This window comes from Anolis carolinensis, chromosome 3 (assembly GCF_035594765.1).
Source record: "Anolis carolinensis isolate JA03-04 chromosome 3, rAnoCar3.1.pri, whole genome shotgun sequence".
Lineage (NCBI taxonomy): Eukaryota > Metazoa > Chordata > Lepidosauria > Squamata > Dactyloidae > Anolis > Anolis carolinensis.
Genome location: NC_085843.1, coordinates 163469228 through 163493297, shown reverse-complemented (window position 1 = coordinate 163493297; position 24070 = coordinate 163469228).

Sequence of the window (24070 nt, the reverse complement as noted above, 5' to 3'; positions counted from 1 at the left end):
GACTCTCCTTTATCCTTAGCTCTGTTGTTACTGTACAGATGGGAGGTAGTCAACACAAAAGAATAGGTCAAATGTAACCTTTTCTTAAACTTTATTCCTCTGCATATCATTTCTTAAGAGTCCTACAGCACCCATCCAATTGTGAAAAAGACTTTTGAACTGAATTGGAATATTTAGAATATCACTGAATGTTGCTAAACTACATCAATCCCACTCAAAGGAGTTAAAAGCGTGCAAGATAAAACAGGCTACATTAACATAGCATTATCTTAACCTTATAGATAAGGTTATCTGATGTGAGGAAGTGGCCATCTTTTCTATTGATTCCATGGTGCTATATTTCAACTCTTAGAAAAATGAATGGGTTGTTTCATGTTCACTGTGAAATGGTCTCTAAAGCATACTGTGAGCAGGACAGCTGCATTAGCAAATTAATTAGCCACTTTATTGTAGTTTACATTGATCATTACCAGGTATGTCTCTCTCATAAAAGATCTAAATTGCCAGCAGGTACACAACAAGGAAGATACTATGCATATAAAGCACATGTTCTTTCAAGCAAGAATGTGTCTTTGTCAGTTGATAATAGCAATTGATGTTTCACTCCACTAGAATATTAACTGGGTATATTTTAGTTGTCTGAAGCTGAAGAGCAAGGGAAAATGTTGGGAAATAAAATAGTGTATATTACATGTACAGAGAATACATTTCACCATCTAGTTTTGAAATGAAGTACAGTAGAGTCTCACTTATCCAACATAAATGGGCCAGCAGAACGTTGGATAAGTGAATATGTTGGATAATAAGGAGGGATTAAGGAAAAGCGTATTAAACATCAAATTAGGTGTTTTAAGCACCAAAACATCATGTTATACAACAAATTTGACAGAAAAAGTAGTTCAATACACAGTAATGCTATGTAGTAATTACTGTATTTACGAATTTAGCACCAAAATATCACGATATATTGAAAACATTGACTACAAAATGCGTTGGATAATCCAGAAGCTTGGATAAGTGAGGCTTGGATAAGTGAGACTCTACTGTACTAACAAGATTTTAGACTTATATGACCAATGAGGAGCAAGAAGGAAGGATCAAGGAGAAATCTGATATGTCAAAAATGAAAAAAAGCCAAAAAATACTAAGAATGAACTACTCAATTAAACCAGAGATCTATCTTTTGGGTATTTTGGATAAAAACATTTTTAATGACATTAATAAAGAAAAGATAATAACCTTCCTATCAACAGCAGCAAGAATGGTTTATGCAAAGATGTGGAAGCAGGAAAATAGTCCCGAGAGAGAGGACTGGCTAAATAAAGTATGGGAAATAAAGGATATGGATCAACTAACGTTCCTATTGAAAAAGAACACTGGCAAGGGAGTAAAAAAGACAGACTGGTCAGCATTTGAAGAACATATGAAGACGACGTACAATCCTTAAGAGAAAAAATAAAATCAAGAGAAAATAAACTGAAAATAAACAGACTTGAAGAACAATGGACAGGAATAAGAGATGAACGGAAGCTCAATACTTTTTTTTCTTTCTTTTTCTTTTCTCTCTCTTTCTCTCTCTCTTTCTTCCCTTCCCCCTTTTTTCCAAACTTTTCTATAAATAATGTTCCCACTCTTTCATTGTACAAATATTTAGAAAATCTTTAATAAAAAGTATTTTTTAAAAAATGAAAAAAAAATCTGTAAAACCATTAAGGAGCACTGTGTAAGCAAGTTCTGTACATGATCCACATTTCACCAAGGGGACTAAACATGGACCATAGATATGGCATGAAAGAGAGCCAATAGTCAGAAAACAGCAATAGGAGGACAATTTAAGTTATTGTGCCCTATCTATAAAAGAAAGGTCTAGATCAGGGATCCCCAAACTAAGGCCTGGGGGCCAAATGCGGTCCTCCAAGGTCATTTACCTGGCCCCCACCCTCACTCTTAGAGTTAGGCTTGCCCAAAGTCTGAAATGACTTGAAGGCACACAACAACAACAATCCTAATTAACTTGACTATCTCATTGGCCAGAAGAAGGCCCACACTTCCCATTGAAATCCTGATAGGTTTATGTTGGTTAAAATTGTTTTTATTTTTAAAGATTGTATTGTTCTTTCATTGTTGTTGTTCTTTTTTTTGCACTACAAATAAGACATGTGCAGTGTGCAAAGGAATTTGTTCGTATTTTTTAAAAATGATAATTCGGCCCCTCAACAGTCTGAAAGATTGTGGACCGGCCCTTTGCTTAAAAAGTTTGAGGCCCCCTGGTCTAGATCAAGGTCTAGATCAGCATTTCTTAACCTGAGATCGGGACCCCTGGGGGAATCGTGAAGGGATGTCAGATGGGTTGCCAAAGACTATCAGAAAAGACATATTTCTGATGGTCTTAGGAACCTCTTTGGCAGAGAAGGCTGAAGATCTCACAAATCCTCCCATCTAAAGCCTTCCTTCTGCTGTGATTGACTGGCCTCTCAGCTGGCCTCTTGGGCAAGGGGAGGGTTGTTTCTGATACTCCAAGCAGGGAGGGGAGAGCAGGCATGCTCGGTGCATAGCAGCATGGTAGAATCATAGAATCATAGAATCATAGAATAGTAGAGTTGGAAGAGACCTCAAGGGCCATCTAGTCCAACCCCCCGCTAAGAAGCAGGAAATCGCATTCAAAGCACCCCCGACAGATGGCCATCCAGCCTCTGCTTAAAAGCCTCCAAAGAAGGAGCCTCCACCACGGCCCGGGGGAGAGAGTTCCACTGCCGAACAGCCCTCACAGTGAGGAAGTTCTTCCTGATGTTCAGGTGGAATCTCCTTTCCTGTAGTTTGAAGCCATTGTTCCGTGTCCTAGTCTGCAGGGCAGCAGAAAATAAGCTTGCTCCCTCCTCCCTATGACTTCCCCTCACATATTTGTACATGGCTATCATGTCTCCTCTCAGCCTTCTCTTCTGCAGGCTAAACATGCCCAGCTCTTTAAGCCTCTCCTCATAGGGCTTGTTCTCCAGACCCTTAATCATTTTAGTTGCCCTCCTCTGGACGCTTTCCAGCTTGTCAGCATCTCCCTTCATCTGCGGTGCCCAAAACTGGACACAGTATTCCAGGTGTGGTCTGACCAAGGCAGAATAGAGGGGGAGCATGACTTCCCTGGATCTAGACGTTATTCCCCTATTGATGCAGGCCAAAATCCCATTGGCTTTTTTAGCTGCCGCATCACATTGTAGGCTCATGTTTAACTTGTTGTCCACGAGGACTCCAAGATCTTTTTCGCACACACTGCTGTCAAGCCAGGCGTCCCCCATTCTGTATCTTTGATTTCCATTTTTTCTGCCGAAGTGAAGTATCTTGCATTTGTCCCTGTTGAACTTCATTTTGTTAGTTTCGGCCCATCTCTCTAGTCTGTCAAGATCGTTTTGAATTCTGCTCCTGTCTTCTGGAGTGTTAGCTATCCCTCCGAGTTTGGTGTCATCTGCAAACTTGATGATCGTGCCTTCTAACCCTTCGTCTAAGTCGTTAATAAAGATGTTGAACAGAACCGGGCCCAGGACGGAGCCCTGCGGCACTCCACTTGTCACTTCTTTCCATGATGAAGACGACGCATTGGTGAGCACCCTTTGGGTTCGTTCGCTTAGCCAATTACAGATCCACCTAACCGTAGTTTTGTCTAGCCCACATTTTACTAGTTTGTTTGCCAGAAGGTCGTGGGGGACTTTGTCGAAGGCCTTACTGAAATCTAGATATGCTACATCCACGGCATTCCCTGTATCGACCCAACTCGTAACTCTATCGAAAAAAGAGATCAGATTAGTCTGGCATGACTTGTTTTTGGTAAATCCGTGTTGACTATTAGCAATGACCGCATTTGTTTCTAAGTGTTTGCAGACCACTTCCTTAATGATCTTTTCCAGAATCTTGCCTGGTATTGATGTGAGGCTGACCGGACGGTAATTGTTTGGGTCGTTCTTTTTTCCCTTCTTGAAGATAGGGACCACATTCGCCCTCCTCCAATCTGCTGGGACTTCTCCTGTTCTCCAAGAACTCTCGAAGATGATTGCCAGTGGTTCTGAAATAACTTCCGCTAGTTCCTTCAATACTCTTGGATGTAGCTGATCTGGCCCTGGGGACTTGAATTCGTTTAGAGTGGCCAGGTGTTCCTGGACAACTTGTTTCCCTATTTGGGGTTGGATTTCCCCCAATCCTTCGTCCATTCCATGTTGCTGAGGTTGAAGATGGCTTTCTTTTTGTGAGAAGACCGAGGCAAAGAAGGCATTAAGCAGTTCTGCCTTTTCCCTATCCCCTGTCACCATCACCCCATCTACTCCTTGCAGTGGCCCTATCGCCTCCTTTTTCTTCCTTTTTCTACCAACATAAGCAAAAAAACCTTTTTTGTTGTTTTTTATGTCCCTGGCAAGCCTGAGCTCATTTTGCGCTTTAGCCTTGCGAACCTTTTCCCTACAGGAGTTGGCTATACGTTTGAATTCTTCTTTGGTGATTTCTCCCCTTTTCCACTTCTTGTGCATGTCACTTTTGAGCTTTAGCTCAGTTAGAAGTTCTTTGGACATCCATTCTGGCTTCTTTGCACTTGTCTTATTTTTCTTCTTTGTTGGCACTGTTTGCATTTGCGCCTTGAGTATTTCACTTTTGAAAAACTCCCATCCATCCTTAACTCCCTTGTTTTTTAATATCGGCGTCCATGGAATGCCGCTCAGTAATTCCTTCATTTTTTGGAAGTCAGCTCTCTTAAAGTCCAGAATGCGTGTTTGACTTGTCTTAGTTTCAGCATTCCTTTGTATTGCAAACTGCAGGAGCACATGGTCACTTGCCCCTAAGGATCCAACCACTTCAACTGTATTGATCAGGTCTTCCACATTTGTTAAGATTAGATCAAGAGTTGCTGATCCCCTTGTTGCCTCTTCTACCTTCTGGACCATAAAATTATCTGCAAGGCAAGTGAGGAATTTGTTGGACTTTGTACTCTTGGCTGAGTTTGTTTTCCAGCAGATATCGGGATAATTGAAATCGCCCATGACTACTATATCTCTTCTTTGTGCCTGTTTGGTCAGCTGTTGACAGAAGGCTTCATCAAGTCCTTCATCCTGACTCGGAGGTCTGTAGTAGACACCCACGACAAGATCTTTTTGAGTCCCGGTTCCCTTGATTCTTATCCAGATGCTTTCAAGCTGGTTTCCCGGATTACAGTCTTGCATTTCTTCTGCAACGTAACTGTTTTTGACATATAAAGCTACTCCCCCTCCTCTCCCCTTTGTTCTATTTATGTGAAAGAGGTTATAGCCCTCAATGGTTAAATTCCAGTGATGGGAGTCATCCCACCAGGTTTCAGTGATGCCTATGACATCGTATGTGTGGTGCTGTGCTAGGAGTTGGAGTTCGTCTTGCTTATTTCCCATGCTCTGAGCATTAGTGTAAAGACATGTAAGCCCCTGTGACCTCCCCTCGAACTGTTTATTTGGGATTATTGTGCTCTCTGTACTTGGTCCTTGCTGTGTTTGTGCAGCCCTCCGTTTAGCCTTACGGCGGTTCCCTGTGGTCGTGGGTAATATAGTGTTCGCCAGGCTGTTGTTCCCCTCCCCCAGTGGATTTAGTTTAAAGTGCGCCTGATGAGGTTTGTGAGTCTGTGTGCAAAAAGATGTTTTCCTACTTGTGTGAGATGCACCCCATCGCTTGCCAGTAGTCCATCCTCTTGGAAGAGTAGACCATGGTCAAGGAAGCCAAAATGCTCCTCTTGACACCATTTTCTGAGCCAGTTATTGACCTGTACTATTTTTCCGGCCCTTGTAGAGCCATGTCCTACAACGGGGAGGAGGGATGAAAAGATCACATGTACATTATACAGTTTTAGCTTTGTTCCCAGAGCTCGAAAATCATTTGTGATCTTTTGAAAAGTATGCCTAGCGGTGTCATTGGTACCTACATGAATCAACATAAGGTGGGGAGGGTGATGGGGCTTTAGGAGCCTGCTGAGCCTCTGAGTGATATGGTGTATATTTGCCCCCGGGAGGCAGCATGTTTCTCGAGCCATCCCATCCGGTCTGGAAATGATGGCTTCCGTTCCTCTAAGGAGGGAGTCACCTACTACCAAGACCTGTTTCCTTTGAGGATTGACAGGGTCCCTTTTGTGCAAGACAGTGTGTATGTCCCCTGAAGAGTGTTCCTGTTGAAGTGAATCATGTAGGTGTAAAGTGTTGTCCTCCTCCTCAACATCCCCAGTGCATTCATCAATGACAATCCATTGAGATACATCCGAGAGCCCATTACTCTCCCAAGGATGTTCCTGTTGCTCCTGGTCTATGATTGGGGATGGAGCATTTGCATGATTACATAAGTGTGACTGTGGTGATGCACTGTCCCTGTCAGGGCTATCCCCTGCGCATTGATCCAGGATGGTCCACTGAGTGGTATCTAAGAAACTGTGGTCCTCCACAAGATGTGTTTCCTGATTGTATGTTAATGATGTAAGAATTTCAAATCTGTTGTGTAAATGCAGCTGAGCAGAGGAGTTCTGTGGAGGCTGCCTGGTCCTGCGTCTCCTTCTATGGGTGACCTCCTTCCAAGCCTGAGGGTTGTCTACCTTTGAGTTGATCTCCCCATAAGGTTCCTGATCATGGTCTTGGTGGTGTTGGTGTGATGCAGGCTGCTGATCTACAGCAGCGTGTTGTGCAGTGTCCAAGAAGAGCTCGAGTGCCTGAATGTCCTTAAGGGTCTTAATACGGTGCTCGAGCTGTTGGATCCTCTGCTCCATCAGAGTCATCTGTTTGCATTTGGAGCAGATGTAGTTGTCTAGTTTTTGTGTGAAAAAGCGGAACATGCCACAGCTGGTGCATGTGATGGGAATGTTTTGCTTTTGTTGCATCTCTTGGTGAGCGTGGTGGCCAAGTGGGATCTTTGTACAGTTAAGTAATATGCACGCACTTTATGTGCAGACTGCAACAAACCACGTCTTTGTGTATTTGTTTATGTTGCTTTGTTTCCTGTATGTACTGCAAAGGATAGTTAGTAAAGGTGCCTTTTCGCGCGCGCCGTCTTAGCCAAATCCTACCTGAAGCCAGGGAGCAAAAATGTCCTCCTGCTGCCTCTGCTTCTGCGAGAACCAACTGCCCTTCTGGGATCAGGCTCTGGCAGAAACTCACACTGGCAAATAAAGCTTTCCCAGAAACTCAATTAACAGGGGACAATGCCTGCTGTCAATCAACTTAAGTACCTGGCTCTCTTTCAACACAACAGTCACACAACAGTTAGACTTTGACCACAGGAGCCAAGCCCAAACTCAGTTTAAAATCTTAGCCAAATCTTAGCCAAATCCTACCTGAAGCCAGGGAGCAAAAATGTCCTCCTGCTGCCTCTGCTTCTGCGAGAACCAACTGCCCTTCTGGGATCAGGCTCTGGCAGAAACTCACACTGGCAAATAAAGCTTTCCCAGAAACTCAATTAACAGGGGACAATGCCTGCTGTCAATCAACTTAAGTACCTGGCTCTCTTTCAACACAACAGTCACACAACAGTTAGACTTTGACCACAGGAGCCAAGCCCAAACTCAGTTTAAAATCTTAGCCAAATCTTAGCCAAATCCTACCTGAAGCCAGGGAGCAAAAATGTCCTCCTGCTGCCTCTGCTTCTGCGAGAACCAACTGCCCTTCTGGGATCAGGCTCTGGCAGAAACTCACACTGGCAAATAAAGCTTTCCCAGAAACTCAATTAACAGGGGACAATGCCTGCTGTCAATCAACTTAAGTACCTGGCTCTCTTTCAACACAACCTGGCTCTCTTTCAACACATATGGTGTGCATATACAGGCGAGAGAGAGCACAGGTGGTTGGAGGGAGGCTCACACCAGCGAATCCCTACAAGGCAAGGGGGAGAATGGCTCAGCAGCAACAAGAGGAACAGCAGAAGCAGCTTAGATTATTAGTAATGCTATTTATTTGAAAAAAGCCAGTCTTTTCTATTTTTTTAATTAATGTTCCCATTAGAAAATGCATAAGGATGTGGTTGAATTACAACTCCAAAAATCGTGAGTATTCCTCCTCAAATCCCACCAGTATTCACAGTTGGCCATGTTGGGTCTGTGTGCCAAGTTTGATCCAGATCCATTGTCAGCTGGATTAAGTACTCTTTGGATGCGGGTGAACCCAGTTTGGTTCAGAGCCATCATCGGTGGGGTTCACAAGGTTCTCTGGATGTATGGAGAACTACAATTACCATCATGTTGGGTCATCACCCCCAAATCCCATCAGTATTCAAAGTTGGACATATTGATTATTTGTGCCAAGTTTGGTCCAGATCCATCAGTTGGGTGCACACTGCTTTGTCGATATGGGTGAACTATAACTCCCAACCTCTGAGGTCAGTCCGCTTGAAATCCCACCAATATTCAAAGTTTGGCATGTTGGGTATGTGTGGAAAGTTTACTAGTTCCATCACCAGTTTAGTACAGAGTCAGGCATGTAGCCGGGGGGAGGGGGGGGGGCTTGAGGGGTTTCAGCCCCCCCCTTGAAATTCTCAGGGTGGTCCGCGAGAAGGCCTTACATTTATTACTTAAACTGTTATGTTTATTCATAACATGATCTGATCACCATGCTCAATATACCCCATATGCTTGGGGGTATTGGGATAACAATACAAAAGGTTTGCTAGGGTAGATCCTCTCTCACCCAGACTCAGCCCCCCCCCCCCGAACCAAAATCCCAGCCCCTCCCAAATCAAAATCCTGGCTACGGGCCTGTACAGAGTGTTCTCTAAGCGTTGGTGACTACAACTCCTAGAATTCAAAAATCCCAGTAACTACAACTCCCAATTGACAAAATCACCCCCTTCCCCCCAAACTCCACCATTATTCAAATTTGGGCATATCGCGTATTTGTGCCAAATTTGGTCCAGTGAATGAAAACACATCCTGCATATCCGATATTTACATTACAATTCATAACAGTAGCAAAATTACAGTTTTGAAGTAGCAACGAAAATAATTTTGTGTTTGGGGGTCACCACAACATGAGGAATTGTATTAAAGGGTTGCGGCATTAGGAAGGTTGAGAACCACCAGATGCTAATAGAAATAATATCTTATTTGCATGATTATTACCTTCCATTTAGCATTTGCAGCTTGTGTGTGTGAGAGAAAGAGGCTATTGGGTTATTTACCTGTATCAAGAGCAATCACATAACAATGGGTAAGAGCCAGACAAATGAAAACACTTTTCTAATTTGGTGTTAATGGTGGAAATTAAAGAGAGGTCTAACTGCATTAATGAACTCAACAGGCCCTAAAATTCTAAACTTGAGTTGGATTGTTCCTGGTTTTATTTTATTCTGGCTTGAACTTTGGCCAGCTGGCTTTGTTTATGTTGGACCACCTGCAGCTATGATATATGCCTTATATTCTCTGAGGACACTAAAATTAGCAAACGCAAGTTCAGAACCGTGGAGGTTGTATAAAACTTGATGTCAGTAAGAGGAGGATTAATCATAATGCTGCAGAAGATGAAGTGTTTGACATTCATGTAACCATCTTTCAATTATCTTAGATAATATGAACTGCCTTGTATTGCATAAAATGAATATACCATTGAGGGTTATCTATAATGAATCAGTCACAGGAGATACAGTACTACAGCATATTCATGACTCTTTGACTTCTGGCAATGATGAAAGAAGCATATTGTGAAGAGAAAAAGATCTCTGTTCCATGGTGAATCAAATGTTGTGACTATGATGATGGTCCTAAGATTTGTGCTTCTTGAGTATCCTTGGCAATTCTGAAAAACAGCATTGTGAATCTGCTATTTGCTTATTGACCAGTAATAAGTGAACTATTGCCCTCCTCCTGCAACCTTCAGTGCTTTATGAAACTAGTCTCTATAAACTAGATAATCTGGGGAGCTGCAACACATGCTGAGCTAAAAGAAAGTTATGTGATTTACCTTGCGGTTTTATCATATATAATATGTGTATTGAAATACATATGCATAACCCATCTTCAAAATTCCAGAGCAATGAACTGTAGATGTACTTTATTGGATCCTTGTTTTTTGGTGTAGAATATGAAAACTGAGTTCTTTCCTGTCTGAACATAGCAGTCGTAAAGTATGCATAGCACATGGCTCAATAAAATTATCAGCCCGTGTCCTTTATAGCGGAATGGTTTTCTACAAGTTTGGAAAACTTGCCCTCCACCCCTCTATAGTTTCTAGACAGGTAAGCCTAATAAAAGATGTTCAGGTCCATATGTATATCTGCTTGGTGTGTCTGAAACCTGGAATCAGCAACAGTTTGTTTTATTTGATGCAAGATCCAGGTACTTCAGCTTAACCATAAACTTCTCATCCCATAACCATCCCCTTTTGTTTCTACATGTCTGCCTCACGTTCAGAGTAGGAGTTGTTTAAAACTATGGACAATGCGGTTGCTGTTGCCTGCTTTTGGTCTAAAAGTGCTGTGATTCCTTTATTTTCCCTATTTTTCCCACATTTCCAACATAGGTTAGAGTTCTTTTTGTTGATTTTTGCTAGTTTTTTGGTAGTACCACCTATATTGCATTTTATACCAGTTTTCTTTCATATCGATGGCCACTGTATATTTTAATTTTTTCTTCCAGATTTCTTCCCAGTATTCCAAGTTTAAATTATGACCTATATCTTTGGCCCATTTTATCATAGTTTCCTTAATTTGTTTCTCTTCTGTTGCCCAAATAAGTAATTGTTGGTAAAGTATTTTTATTAATTTTTTTATCTTTTTGCATTATAGTCTCCTCTCCCATATTCCCGAATCTTGATTAAAACCCTTTTTTGCATCTTCTTTATAGCACGCTTGTATTTGATAGTATTGATACCATAAGATTTGTTTGTGTTTTTGTTTGATTTCTTCTTGTGTTTTTATTGTACATACATTATTATTCTTTTTAAATATTTGCTGGTATGTTAGCCACTTTTCTTTGCTAAATTCCCTGTTGTGCTTAGCTTCAATCGGGGATATCCAGTGGTGTTTTGTTGTAGAATCTATCTTTATATTTTTCCCATATCTTTATTAATGATGCTCGTATGAAGTGATTGCTAATCCGCCCCCTTTTTTTCTTTTATTATACCAAATATAATCGTGCCAGCCAGATCTGAGGTCGTGGCCTTCCAGAGCCAATAATCTGCTATGTTTTAATGTTGTCCAGTCTTTTAACCAAATTAGATTACATGCTTCATAGTAGCATTTTAGGTCTGGAAGGCCTAGTCCTCCATGCTTTGTGTCATATCTTAGCAATTTTGAGTTTATTCTAGCTTTTTTATTTTTCCATAAGAATTTACTTATATCTTTAGTCCATTTTTAAAATATATAATCGGATCTTATAATTGGGAGGGATTGAAATAGGAATAATAATTTTGGTAGGACCATCATTTTTATTATGGCAATACGTCCCATTAGGGAGATGTTTATCACTTACTTATTATGCAATGCTTTTGGCACAAAATAAATAAAATAAATCTGCCCAGAATCCTCAGCCCCTTCCTCTTCAGCTTTCTCCTCTTCCAACTCCTCCTCAAAGGCAGAAGAGGAAGACATAACAAATATAGGTGTAATATATTTCCTCCTAGATTGACTCATAACCAACCTGGCTGCCATGTTTAGAACTAACTGAATTTCCGAAATCGGTACAGAGATAAACCAATGTACAGTACATTGCAGAAGTCTAACCTTGACTCTACCTATGCATGCACTACTATCTCTAGGTCTTCCAATTCTAAAAAAGAGCATAGCTGGCTAGAGTTTTGAGACAGTCTTGTTTTGGCCACTTTACATAGTTATGTGTTCTTATTAATTTCCACCACAACACTATAAGATAGGTTTGATTAAAAGAACTAATAACCCAAATGGCAGTTCCACTAACCAAACTTTCTCTCCCTGTTCCAAACATAGTCCTTTAAACATTAGTCTATTTTATTTTTTAAATGCTGACTTTTCATATCTAGCCAGAAAATAAAATAATATGCATAATTGGGGTAATATGTAAGATATGAATAATTTGTATACATAGTATACCCTGAAATCCATGGGGCCACTACCCATGCTCTCACTTATCCATGTCTGAAATAATATGTTCTCTATAGACACTTTGTAGTTAGTCTAGCATGAACCTATGGCATGCTTCCTTTGGAAATTGACCATAGAGCCACATTGGAGGACATCATATGTTAGAGATGTATTCCCTAGACATTTTCGAGGTTTTTAACACAATTCTGTACTTTTCTGGAAGTCATTTCAATAGGGTTCACCATTATCTGCAGTTTTGCATTTGCATGGTAAGTCGAGGAATGAATCTCTGCCGGGGAGGCCCTTCTTGTGGTCCCGCCACCATCACAAGCACGGTTGGTGGGGATGAGGGAGAGGGCCTTCTCGGTGGTGGTCCTCCAGCTTTGGAACGCCCTCCCCAGGGAGATTAGACAGGCCCCCACCCTGTCCTCCTTCCGGAGGGAATTGAAGACTTGGATGTTTAGACAAGCCTTTGAGAATGTCTAGCCCAATAGTCCGCAATTATGATACAACACAGCACTTTTATCCCATTCCCTTGTTCCTTAGCTACAACTTCCACTTTCCTTTCTTATTGTTTACAGTTGGCCATGTTTTTATGACAGATGACACTTTAGCTTACTGGCACTGTTCTGAGCTCAAATTGTTGTTTTATATACAGTAGAGTCTCACTTATCCAACATAAACGGGCCGGCAGAACGTTGGATAAGCGAATATGTTGGATAAGAAGGAGAGATTAAGGAAAAGCCTATTAAACATCAAATTAGGTTATAATTTTACAAATTAAGCACCAAAACATCATGTTATGCAACACATTTGACAGAAAAAGTAGTTCAATATGCAGTAATGCTATGTAGTAATTACTGTATTTACGAATTTAGCACCAAAATATCACGATATATTGAAAACATTGACTACAAAAATGCGTTGGATAATCCAGAACGTTGGATAAGTGAGTGTTGGATAAGTGAGACTCTACTGTACTAGTGGTTTTATTTTGTATTGTACTGTGTGCTTATTTTATGTGTTGTTTTAGGCACCTTGTGCCATATGAAAGCCACCCCGAGTCCCTTCGGGGAAATTGAGGGGGGGGGGTACAAAAAGAAAGTTATTATTATTATGATTATTATTATTATTATTATTATTATTATTATGATTATTATTATTATTATGATTATTTGAAACACAATAAGATGAGTCCACAGCAGACACTCTGCTGGCTGTTGTATTGTATCACATGTCGGACACTTCCCAAGTGTCTAAGACACTTATTATTATTATTATTATTATCATTATTATTATTATTATTATTATTATTATTATTATTATTATTATTATTATGACACAGCAAACAAGATAGATATGATGGATTTTGTTTCACAAAATCACAAGTCAAACACTTCCCAAGTGTCTAGAACTGTGTGATGTATTTTCAGATGATGCGCGCAGATCCCAGTAGGGTGGCCTTTTGCAGTTGGCAGATCGTAATTTTGTCAATGTCTATTGTTTCCAAATGCTGACTGAAATCTTTTGGCACGGCACCCAATGTGCCGATCACCACCAGGACCACCTGCACTGGTTTCTGCCAGAGTCTTTGAAGTTCAATCTTGAGGTCCTGATAGCAGCTGAGTTTTTCCTGTTGTTTTTCATCAATGCGACTGTCACCCGGGATGGCAACACCAATGATCCAAACTTTTTTCCCCCCCACAACTGTGATGTCTGGTGTGTTGTGTTCCAGAACTTTGTCAGTCTGGATTGGAAGTCCCACAGTATCTTTGCATGCTCATTTTCCATTATCTTTGCTGGTTTGTGATCCCACCAGTTCTTTACTGCAGGGAGGTGGTACTTGAGGCTAAGTTCCAGTGAATCATTTGGGCCACATAGTTGTGCCTCTGTTTGTAGTCCGTCTGTGTGATTTTCTTACAGCAACTGAGAATATGATCCATGGCTTCATCAGCTTCCTTGCACAGTCTGCATTTTGGGTCACTGGCTGATTTTTCGATCTTGGCCTTGATTGCATTTGTTCTGATGGCTTGCTCCTGGGCTTCAAGGATCAGGCCTTCTGTCTCCTTCTTCAGGGTCCCATTTGTGAGCCATAGCCAGGTTTCCTCCTTATCAGCTTTTCCTTCAATTTTGTCAAGGAACTTTCCATGCAATGTTTTGTTGTGTCAGCTGTCAGCTCTAGCTTGTAGTGTGGTTTTCTTGTACTGGTTTTTTGTCTGCTGTGCTTTGAGGAGTTTCTGATTTTTGACTTCAATCAAAGCAGGTTCTTCACTTTGCTTTACATATTCTGCCAGGGCATGTTCTTCTTTTTTGACTGCTTGTTTTACTTGTAAGAGTCCTCTGCCCCCTGATCTTCTAGGCAGATATAGCTGGTCAATATCACTGCGAGGGTGCGGTGAATGATGAATGGTCATGAGATTTCTTGTTTTTCTGTCCAAATTGTCCAGTTCCGCCTGTGTCCAATTTATAATGCCAGCAGTATATCTTATGACAGGTATGGCCCAGGTGTTTATTAATTATTATTATTATTATTATTATTATTATTATTATTATTATTATTATTATTATTATTATTTTCTTGCATTTGCAGTATTTTAAACATAATGTAATTCCTTCCAGAACAATACATTTATAACATATCCATCCCACTTTGTCTAACAACTTCCTTTTTAAAAATAATAATTACATTAATATGCTTTATATATTCTTCAGGGTTCCAGGTTTCGTCCTCACATTCCCTTTAAGCACCAGCCCAGTCAAGATGGGGTTTTAAGTAAACAGTCCCACAACCCAAGCTTACAAAGCAACATCCAAGGTCTTCCTAATTGGCTAAATATTAGCACATTGACGTCTTTTTATACCATGTTAGCCTTACATATTTGATCAAGAAGGAAATATTACCTACAGCCTCCCCTCCAAGTTATTTCTTCTATCTCTCTCATGCCTTAATCAATCTGGTTCTTCTTCTCTCTTGAAACTCTGTTCTCTGTCTTTCAGCAAGTGTGAAACTATTTTCTTGTTTCCAGAACCTAGTGGCAAGCAGATTAATGAACCCTTAACACAACATGGAGCATGACTGCCAAAGAAAATGTCTGAAATGCATTCAGTGGTCCCCACAGTGCACGGTGTGAGGGGCAATTATAGAAAACAAAAGCTGCAGAGCAGTTGAGCTAAGTTTCCAGCAGTCAGAGGGTATGAATCAGGCCTGGGAAACTACAAGAAGGGGGGTGGGTGACTTTATAAGCAAGCACCAAGTACTTTTTAGGACTTTATGCCCTAAAGCCACTGAACACAAGTCACCTCCAGGGATGGAAATGGAAATTCACATTTTTCATATGGAACAGGATACAGGGGGATCCCCATCTATCTGGGCTTATTAATCTTCAATAGCTTTAGCCAATTATTTTATATTAAAGACTCAAGAAAACACTGTTGTTTTTGAAAGAAAAAAAACAACCTTTATGTGTTTTTGTGGATCCAGCCTGCTCTCTCAGTCTCTTAACACACTCTTGACTGGAATACTAACTTCTTGAAATGCAAAACAGATGGATGAAATGTGGGACTTGGAGGTATTTGTTTTGGAACAACGTTATACATCAACAGCAATAGAAGAATTTCCAGCAGCTGGGATAGTCCTTTGAGACTATCCAGTCTTCAGCACAAAAGAGAGCTCCAAAGAAGGATGTTTGGCTATATCATTGGTCATCGTTTGGGGACTGGAGGCCCATGAAGTACGGTAAAGCTGCTGGCCGATGGATGGGACTCATAGCAATGCTCTAAATATAGATTCCCTTTGAGCTTGAAAGAATTCAGGCAGTCTTTGTTTGCATATTAAAGAAAGACCATGGAGATTAAACAACAGAGCTCGCAAATAAGTCTTTACTAACTCTTCACAAACATAGTCCAGTTCTGAAATCGCAAGCAAAGCAGCCTAATAAGACTCATTTTTCAAGTCAGTATCTAATTCCTGTTCTCAGAAAAAGGATTCTTCTAAGATTCTCCAAAGTTTTTTTATATGCAAGGGACAGAATGTGTTCACCAAATATTCATATGAAAACGTTTGTTCTGTGTATGAAAACAGCTGTACACAACCAGCTGTTCATTAAAATAGACCTAACATAGGAAGAAATTATAAGCTATTACTATGGATTTGATGGTTGTATGACCTGGCTCCAGTACAGGCAGATGTAATTTCCCTTTACTGTATGATTTTTAGAAGTTCTGCATGAATGTCATCATTTATTATCTCCAAGAAGTTCAATCTTGAGGCCCTGATAGCGGCTGAGTTTTTCAATGCGACTGTCACCTGGGATGGCGACATCAATGATCCAAACCTTTTTCTTTTCCACAACTGTGATGTCTGGTGTGTTCCAGAACTTTGTCAGTCTGGATTCAAAAGTCTCAAATGCGTGTTCATTTTCCATTACCTTTGCAGGTTCGTGATCCCACCAGTTCTTTACTGCTGGGAGGTGGTACTTGAGGCATAAGTTCCAATGAATCATTTGGGCCACATAGTTGTGCCTCTGTTTGTAGTCTGTCTGTGCAATTTTCTTACAGCAGCTGAGGATATGATCAATGGTTATTATTATTATTATTATTGTTATTGTTATTTGCCTTTAAATGGTGTCTGACCTATGATTACCCTAAGACAACCCTATCACAGGGATTTATTAGCACAATTTGTTCAGAAGAAGTTTGTCATTGCCTTTTCTCTGAGGCTAAGAGCATATGACCTAGCCAAGTTCAACGAATGGGTTTCATGGCCGAGTGGGTATTCTAACCCTGGTCTCCAGAGTCATAATCCAATGCTCAAAGCCCTACACAATGCTAGCTCTGGTGCTCTTTATGATACCAAAGCAAGTGTCTTGTAGGGTTACTGCCACAACCACATAAGTTATGTCACTAAGCAGGACCATAGCCAGAAAATAATTGTGTGTGTGTGTGTGTGTGTGTGAACTTTTTTTAGCGAATCATGAAGAGTTGTTCCATAACGCAAAATAATTTAGAAATCAGGTTCCATTAATAAACTTCAGTGGACACTCAAGACAGATAAACTTCAGTAGATACTCATGAGGATTTGGTTAATCAGTTACAATTCATCATTAAACCAGGTTAACAAAAAACTGAAAGATTTCATGGGGAGGGGTTGAACCTCTAACCCTCCCCCCCCCCCTTGGCTACAGTCCTGTCACTAAGTATCCCCTGTGGTCTGATCCTCCATTCCCACTTTTGGGCAGCAGCCACTGTGAGTGAGAGGGTCTGTTCCTCTGTTAATCAGAAAGTACTTGACTGACATTACTGCCCTTCTGCAAGCAATTTTTGGTGTAATAGGAGTAGGTTCCCTACTGAAACGCCCCCCTTGAGATAATCACATGAAAGAGAGGTGGGAAAGTTAATCAATTGCTTTCTGATCAACAGAGGAATAGACCCTCATCTCTTACAGTGGCTGCTACCTTGTAAGTGAGGATTGTGGGACTTTCTCTAAATCTCAATAATTAGGGATTGTGAATATGAATAAACACAACTATCAATTATAGATGTGTAACTGTCTTAGTCAATTCTAGGCTTTGTATTTATTGTTTGTATAGTGCTGTCTATGTTTATTAATGGTCCACAAATATTTATAGAGAAATACTATGAGTTTCCTCTTTCAAACCAAATAAGTGAACTTTCCCCAAAATAATGGTGATACTGAATCACTCAAGCCTGCATAGTCTTCATCTTCCATTAGAGGTGAACTTCTGATTTAATCAGAACTTTCCTGGAAATATCAGCTGTCTTTACTTTTGAAGAGTTTTATTGGTGGGATTTAACTAGCATGAGAAATTACAGAAAGAAACCTCAAAAGTAAAATTAATATATTCCTAAACTGCCAAGTATCTCTGAGGGCAACCCAAGTGAGAAGGATAGAAGGAGATGGTGGTTCATATGCAGAGGACCACTTACCACTCTGTCCAGTGATAATAAACAGCCTCCCCATCATAATAAAAGATGGTGATAGAATTGTAAGTATTTAATACTCACAGAATCTTGAATCACAAAGACATGGATATCTTAAGGACTTGTCCCATAATGAACAAAATGAAGCTTATTATGTTAAAGTCAGATAACAAGTTGATGCAACAATGGGCATGCTTTATCTGTTGCTGTTATTATAATAACAGGGAGTTCTGTTGTTATTGTAATGTCCATAAGGCGGATGGAGAGCAGCTGTTTGAGTGGCTTGTTGGGATTAAATGGCAGGAATAAATTAAAGTTTGCTTCATCTGAAGTGTGCAGTAGGAACTTATCAGGTTAAAAATAATAATCAATTTGCCACCAGAGATTTTTGTGAAGTCATTTACAATGGAGAGATGTGGACCTTTGCATTTTTTCATCAACAAAAGGAATAAATTATTATGAAAGGAACAGTTTAGAACACTTGGCCCTTAAGTATTTTCTCACTGGAGCAGATAATGTGTGACTTTCAAATAACTCTATAATCACTTTTCTACCAAGAAATCTGAAGAGCAACTCAAGTTGGCCTTGGCAGAGACCGTAGTCTGTTTTTATTGTATGTCAGTCCTCTGCATGCATGCCCTATCACTTGATCAGAAAGAAGTGGATATGATATATAATTGCATGCAAATGCTCTGAACCAAAAAGCTTCATTGTGTAGTGGGGGGAAAGATAATAGTATTCTTGAACAAGATTTTCCAGAAATCTTTAGTTCAGAGGCAGAGAGAGTGAAACTACTTCTCCTATAAGCATTATTAAGAGAAAAACATCATCTCTTCAAATCCTGAGATATATAAAAACTCCTAAAAAAATATGATGCAAATGCACTAATAGTCTTTTCAAAATAGTTTGGGAACATGTTTCTGAATGCAGAGGAAGCTCAAACTGAGTCCAGGCAACATTTATTCAGAATTCCTCATTGGTGGAAGTTTCTGGTTTCATTATTTGATTTAAATCAGAGCACCACTTTATCATCGTTACCAAGATGCAACTTATTTTAACATTGCCTGCACTTAAGGGAAAAGAAGAGATTAAAATTATTTATGCACTTTGTTTATGATATATTTTGCCTTTTTCCCTGTAGGGACTCAAGGTAGCTAACAACTAGGCTTGTGCATTTTGGATGAACCTTGATCTGTTTCTGCTGGCCAGATACTGCTAGACCCCCATATCAATTTTTGTGTGCCTTTCAAAATCGGCTGAGTAGCCAGATAGTTGTTTTTGGTCCGTAGCCAAAAAATGCGGCTAGATCTGGCCCTTTGGTGGCAATGGGGAACTTATGAGGCTTCCCTTTCCAGTCCTGGCACCCTTTTATTTTTTCCTTCAAGGGAGCCTGGGTGTCAGCAAGGGGTTAAGAAAGCACCCTTCCTGGGAGTCTTTCCTTTTTTCCTTCAAAGGTACCCCACCTACCTGTCCCTGCATGTCCCCAACTCCCAGTCAATCCCACTAAATAAAAATGATCAAGAAAATAAAATAAAATAAAGTAAAATAAAAATGATTAAACTGTGGTGCCGAATAGGGGAGGAGGAGCCAAGATCGGCTGCTATGTGGTTCCATTATGGATGGGAATCCATGACGGCTGGGCCCATGCTGTTACGGGCACCCGAACAAACTGAAGAAGCCAGATTGGCTGAAGAAAACAGTTAAAAACAGGTATACGCTCAAGCCTACTAACAACCACAGTTTGGTCACAGTTTAAAATAGATCAAATGCAAAAATTAAAAAAGAAACTATTTAAAAGTACAGTTAAAATAGAATGAATACAATTACAATTTAATTTAAAACTCACAATCCCTCTCCACCCCAATTAGTGACTGAAAGCTCCTATTGCACAATGAGCAGGGAAAAAAGAGATTGCGCAAAAGCATTTCTAAATCTGCAATTATTGAAGTGTTTAAAAAGCCTGTATGGGGTAATAGTACAAAATCTAAGATCTAAGGCATATTTGTAGTAAGTCAATTAAATCCCATTTGAGAGATGGCCAGAGATCCTCCTTTCCTTGGATAATAGAGAGACCTTCCAAGCACCTCATTGCATAAGTGGGTGAGGCCAAATACAATCTTCATAACATTTATAGGTTTCAGAACCCTGAACACCATACCAAAGTCACTGCTGATTGCCATAAAGATGTTTTGTGACTGAATCAAGCTCAAAATTGCACTCCCTCCAAAAGACAGCATGGCATACTAACTAGATATACATTAGGCAGTTTGAGGAATTCACCCAAGCCAAAAACTAATTATAAGCTAAGAATTTCAACTCAATCATACACTGCCCAATATTACCTACATTAAAGACAGGTGCACATATTAACCACCAATCCATCTTACTTTCAAGCTGTATTCATGATTGTATAGCAAGATCTTATTTAACACTATCCAAGTGGAAAACTGTGCCTCTGTATTACACTGGAGGCCCTGGGGACAATGGCCAATGACATAAGGGCATTCAGATGGCAATGGGATGCAGACTCCTATGACTATCAGAGGGGTTCCCCAGTGGAGTCCAGCCACCATTACATACCTATGAAAAAGATTTTGTTGAAGGAAGTAATGAATATCTGCTTGTGAAATGCCCCAAAATATACTTTTGTGGGCATAAGCCCCAGTTATATAATGTTAAGACATCAAAGGAGTCCAGTCATAATCTTACGGTACATGTCTGTTTTTCAAATAATTCTTAATTTTGCCATTGGCTTCCTAGGATTTATCCATTCTTTATTGATTCTTCCCTATGTCATTCTAACAAGCATCTGGGGGCCCATTCAGACAGGACCCAAAACACGAGCCCTCTTGGCTGAGGCACCCAAATGACACTTCAGGTAAAAGTGAATGAATTCTGGACAAAGCAGGAAAACCCTGTTTTGTCCCAAATTAATTAGGTGCTGGATTACAGCCGGGTCTTCCTGAAAGACCTGGGTCTAATCCAGTATAGGCCCTGTGTGGACTGCCCCCTTGGAAGTCCTGGGGCTTCTGATAGGGCAGTCCCCATAGCCCACTCATGTTTTCCGGGCCAAATCAGCCCAGAGGACTGGAAACCCCTCCTGAAAACTCTTTAAAACCCCTTAAAAATAAAATAACTTATCCATCCACCATTACTCTGGTGCTGGAGCTCTCCTGGAATGTAGAAATGACACACCAGGAGAAGGGGGGCAAGGAAGGTTCCAGAAGCACATTACTCACCTAGCACTGAAAGCAAGGACTTCTGGGCTGGTGTTGGGACAGAAGACTGTCCTGACCCGGGTTTTTTAAACCCGGGTTGGAACAGACTTCTTCCCTGTCTGGAACAGGCCTGGGTGTCTAATTCAGCTCTGTCTGGAAAAGTGGGGTATGTTTAGGCCATCTGCAAAAACACCATGGTTGGTAGAGGATAGTTGTAAGTTCAGGCAACAGTTATTACCTATTGTATGCTATATATTGTATGCTTGACCTTGAAGGAACTGGGGGCGGCGACGGCCGACAGGAAGCTCTGGCAAGGACTGGTCCATGAGGTCATGAAGAGTCAGAAACGACTGCGTGAAAGAAGAAGAAGAAGAAGAAGAAGAAGAAGAAGAAGAAGAAGAAGAAGAGGCGGCGGCTATATGGGTACATTTCTATCCTGGAAATACTGGCACACCTCTACACTATTTGTTTTGTTATAAGGTAGTCACTGTTCTTACCTTTGGATTCCAGCTGCCTAACCTTATTCTCTGTATGTATACAATGATCAAAACCAACATACTCAAGGACCAAACATACTGGGGATGTGCTATCTTTAAAACCCCTATGTGAAGATGTTTAGTTGTAATCTCCTACAACTCATCATACAGTGTGGGAACACTACCTTTAAAATCAATATATGATCCTCCTTAAACAAACACACATTTAATTGTAGGCACTACATCAAAGCCAATGGGGCCAAGTTATATATAGGCTTCCTTGAGTGGGCAGAGTATTTTCTGTGGCGTCGACATCTGATTCCTGAGCACTCATCCTGGCAGAGCAGGAGTAGCTTGACTAGATGTGTGTACTTGCATTATCTTTTAATTTTTTTTTGAGTCACCATTAACCACTGGTTATAACAGTCAGAAAACAAAATAAATCTGTTTTCTAGGGTAAAGCAATGAATATTTCTGGGAAGTCAGAGTGAAAGGAAATAGCTTCCTTCACAGAGCAGATGATAAGCTCTGAGATAAGGTAGGTTTTATAGCTTGAGTGCTTTCACTGAATTTGTGCATTTACCGTCAGTTGATAAAAAGATATAATTCAACGATGTGTGTTTTCAAAAAAGGAAAAAAAGAAAGGCTAACCAAGCCCAAAGGCATTTACGGTTAATTTTAACTAACTTAATGAGAAGTAGGAATAAATTGATAACAGAACTGTAGTAACTGGAATATCTCAACAGGATCCATGCCAAATGCTAAGAGAAGCAACCATCACACAAGCGCTGCCTGAAGAATATTGTGTCTACGCACAGGCATGACACTATTTTCTTCTTAAAAAGGGCCAACTGCTTAGAAGAATGTGTCTCCAATGACACCTGACAAAATGTTTTATATAGATGAATCATTATGCAAGTGCATCTCTGTCAACCAACCAACCAAATAAGTGAGCCTGAGAATAGCCTTTATGACCTCAAAAACAGTGCCCACTTTTCACATGCCACTCTTATAAGCATTGCATGTAACACAGAATCAAATGAATATATTCAGGCTAGACTGGATCTCCCTTTGCCGCCCTTCTGAAATATCCATATTCAAAGTATGGAATGATAGTAAAAAAGATCACTTTAAACCAGCATTTCTCAACCTGGGGGTCGGGACCTCTGGGGAGATTGTGAGAGGGGTTCATAGGGGTCGCCAACGACCAGTATTTTCTGTTGATCATGTGGGTTCTGTTTGGAAAGTTTGGCCCAATTCAATTGTTGGTGGGGTTCAAGGGGCTCTTTGATTATAGGTGAACTATAAATCCCAGCAACTATAACTCCCAAATATCAAGGTCTATTTTCCACAAACTCCACCAGTGTTCACATTTGGGCACATTGAGTATTTTTGCTAAGTTTGGTCCAGATCCATCATTGTTTGAGTACACAGTGCTCTCTGGATGTAGGTGAACTACAACTCCAAAGCTCAAGCTCAATGCCCACCCGACCCAGTATTTCCTGTTGGTCATGGGAGTTCTGTGTGCCAAGTTTGGTTCAATTCCATCATTTGAGAAGTTCAGAATGCTCTTTGATTGTAGGTGAATTATAAATCACAGCAACTACAACCCCCAAATGGCAAAATCAATCACCCCCCCAGTCCCACCAGAATTCAAACTTGGGCGTATCAGGTATTTGTGCCAAATTTGGTCCAGTGAATGTAAATGCATCCTGCATATCAGATATTTACATTACAGTCGTAACAGTAGCAAAATGACAGTTATGAAGTAGCAACGAAAATAATTTTACGGTAGAGGCTCATCACAGCATGAGGAACTGTATTAAGGGGTCGCGACATTAGGAAGGTGGAGAACCATTGTTTAAACAAACACCATCACAGCAGTCCTTAGAAATAAAAGGAAGTTCCAATGAGGGCAGACTCCTTGGATTCACAACAGTGTTAGTTTGCAAGATCATTCAGATAGATATCAGAGGCAGATATCAAGATGAATGAATAATCTTGCATGCAAACTAATACATATATGAGAAGGAATAATCAGGAATTGAATTATTTTAATTTAATTTTCTAATCTTTGTAGAACTGAATACCAGAAAGTTCAATGACTGGTTTATTGTCAACAATATGTTGGTAAACGGCTCACCTTAAGTAACATTTGGTTCCCAATAAGTGTTCTGCCAATAGTAGTAGTAGTAGTAGTAGTAGTGATGATGATGATGATGATGATGATAATAATAATAATAATAATATTAATAATAATAATAATAATAACAATAACAGTAAAGAACTGGTGGGATCACAAACCTGCAAAGGTAAAGGAAAATAAACACGCATTTGGGACTTTCGAATCCAGACTGACAAAGTTCTGGAACACAACACACCAGACATCACAGTTGTCGAAAACAAAAAGGTTTG